The following is a 2,500-nucleotide window of genomic DNA, read 5'->3' on the forward strand; positions in this document are numbered from 1 at the left end:
CACACACACACACACACACACACACACACACACACACACACACACACACACACACACACACACACACACACACACACACACATAATCACCACCCTTTGTCTGCCTGTGTCTGCTCCTGCTCTCCGCACCCACCACCCCAGCCACAGCACCAGGGCCGCTGACAACTTCAGCCGGGGCCCAGGACAAAGTCATCTGAGAGGGCCTATATACCCAATACACACATACACAATGTAATGTGGATCCAATTCTGGGCCCCTTCTCTCCCTGGGCCCGGTACAACCAAGCTCTCCACCATGTTAGTTTCACTGCTGAGCCACCAGCACCAACACCACCACCCCACTGCACCTAATCTCTGGCCCAAGGTGACATTCCGTCACCTAGATAGCAGGATCCGTGTCCTCCCTCTGCATACAGAAGAATGGTGGGGAAAAAAGAGAGAAACAAACGGTTGGGGAAAAAAGAAACCAAAAGAAGACGAGCGAGACGAGAAGAAAAAGAGGAGAGGAGGAGGGGAGGATCATTAATAGTGAGTCATGGCCTTTGACCTCTGTGTTAAACCATTAAGGGGCTCTTGTTGCACAGGTTTCTCATGGTTCCCATTTAGCGGAGGGCCCTCTGGGAGTGTTTAACGGGCTGGCTAAAGGGTCTGGACTAGTAGTTGATATACCTCGCTCTCCCGTGTGGTGCGTCTCCAGTTGTACAAACGGTAGAATGAAGAGGTGGGGTCACACTCGTTTCTTCTTTTTTTTCACATAGCAGCAGAACGTTTTTTCGGATGCTGCCTTCACCAGTGTCTCATCCTGTCAAGCTCCTTCCTGAATTTAGTCTCCTTTTTTAATATGTTTTGGGCCTTTTTAGCGTTTATTTTCGATAGGACAGTTGAAGAGATGAGAGGGAGGAAGTGGGAGAGAAACACGTACCCAGGCCGGACTAGAACCCGGGTCGCCTGCATATGGTACGGTGTGTTAACGCGCTGCGCCACAGCCCCCCTATCAAGGTGTCCCTTTTGACCACCTATTTCTGATTGTGGATATATGGCCTGGACTAGCCTAAATAAGCTAGTCTAAATGAGCATCAGCCAACCGGCCAAATGCTGGTGAAAGACCAACTTACTAGCCACCTTGACCCATTAGTGAGTGAATGTTTGCCTAGTAAGATTAACATCTACAAGCCATTTTGGCTGGTGATGGAAAAAGTTAATTTAGAGCCCCTGCCTGCTAGACTGCTGAGGGCCTGCAGTAGACTGCTGAGTTTGGGAAGAGTATCCTGACATATGATATTCATGTGCAGCACTGATAGATGTGTGTGTGCGTGTGTTTGCGCCTGTACTTTTTGTGTGTGCATACTGTTTGTGGGTAGATGACGTGACGTGTAAATTTTGCTGTCGCAGGCTCTTAAAATTAAGTAAATTCATGCTTTCAAAATGGTCAATGCTTTAAATGATTAAACTAATGTCGTTGTTGTGAAAAAGTAATGTGTAATAAATCCAGCGCTTAAATAAGTATACTTAATTTTGAGTCAAATGTCACATTTGTCCTATGGTGTGACTGAGGCAAGCCTGGTTCTCCATATTAAAACATTTTTAAATAAATAATCAAAGCTCAGTCATTTGTCTAAACAACCCTGGCATGTTTTTCAAGGTGTCTATTTTAGCAAGTGGCAATGCTTAATTTTTTTCCTGTTTTTCTGAGACCGTATGGACTTATGAAACTTTGTCGCAGAAAATAATGTCCTGTGGTGTGACATCATATTTTTGGTTAATTCTGTGGATAAATATCTATTGTTGAAGCTCCAGCGGTACATAAATTGTGACTTTAGACCCTTAAGAAGCCAATGGCAAGGGTGGATTTTAGATTTTTCTCTCAGAGTTCTTCAGTCAATCAATTATGTTTTGCTACCACAAGATGTTAGTTTTGTAGTCCTTTGGTGTGACAGCCATAAAATACATTTTGACAATAGTGTATATTTTTCATATTTTTTTCTTATGTAGATGTATGAAAATGCATCTTACTAAAGGTGAAATTGTATTTCAGTTGGCAACGACATGGCTTTAAATTAACTCAAAAGCTCAAAAGTCCTATGGTGTGATGGTAAAAGTCCTATGGTGTGATGGTAAAAGTCCTATGGTGTGACACTTTGGAGTATCACACCAAAGGACAAACAGGTCACACCAATGGACTAGATATTTCTGAAATAGCTTTTAAAACAACTGGTAGTACATCTTTTTTGTTTTGTTGTTTGACTCGATAAATATTGTGTATTCAAATTGGCCTGTGGAATTTATACTTTGATGCATTGTTGATGAATATTTGCTGTTGATTTTAGGTACTGTCAAATGATATAAAATGTCATTAATGGTGCTTTGAAACCATAAAATATAATGGTAACAGTGAAGGAAAGATCAGTGAGAGATTATATAGAGCAGTATAGATGAATGCTGTGGAGAGCTCAATATACAGCATAAATGTGCTGTCCAGCTTGAGATACCAAACAGGCACTG

This window comes from Engraulis encrasicolus, chromosome 9 (genome assembly GCF_034702125.1).
Source record: "Engraulis encrasicolus isolate BLACKSEA-1 chromosome 9, IST_EnEncr_1.0, whole genome shotgun sequence".
In the NCBI taxonomy this organism is placed as follows: Eukaryota; Metazoa; Chordata; class Actinopteri; order Clupeiformes; family Engraulidae; genus Engraulis; species Engraulis encrasicolus.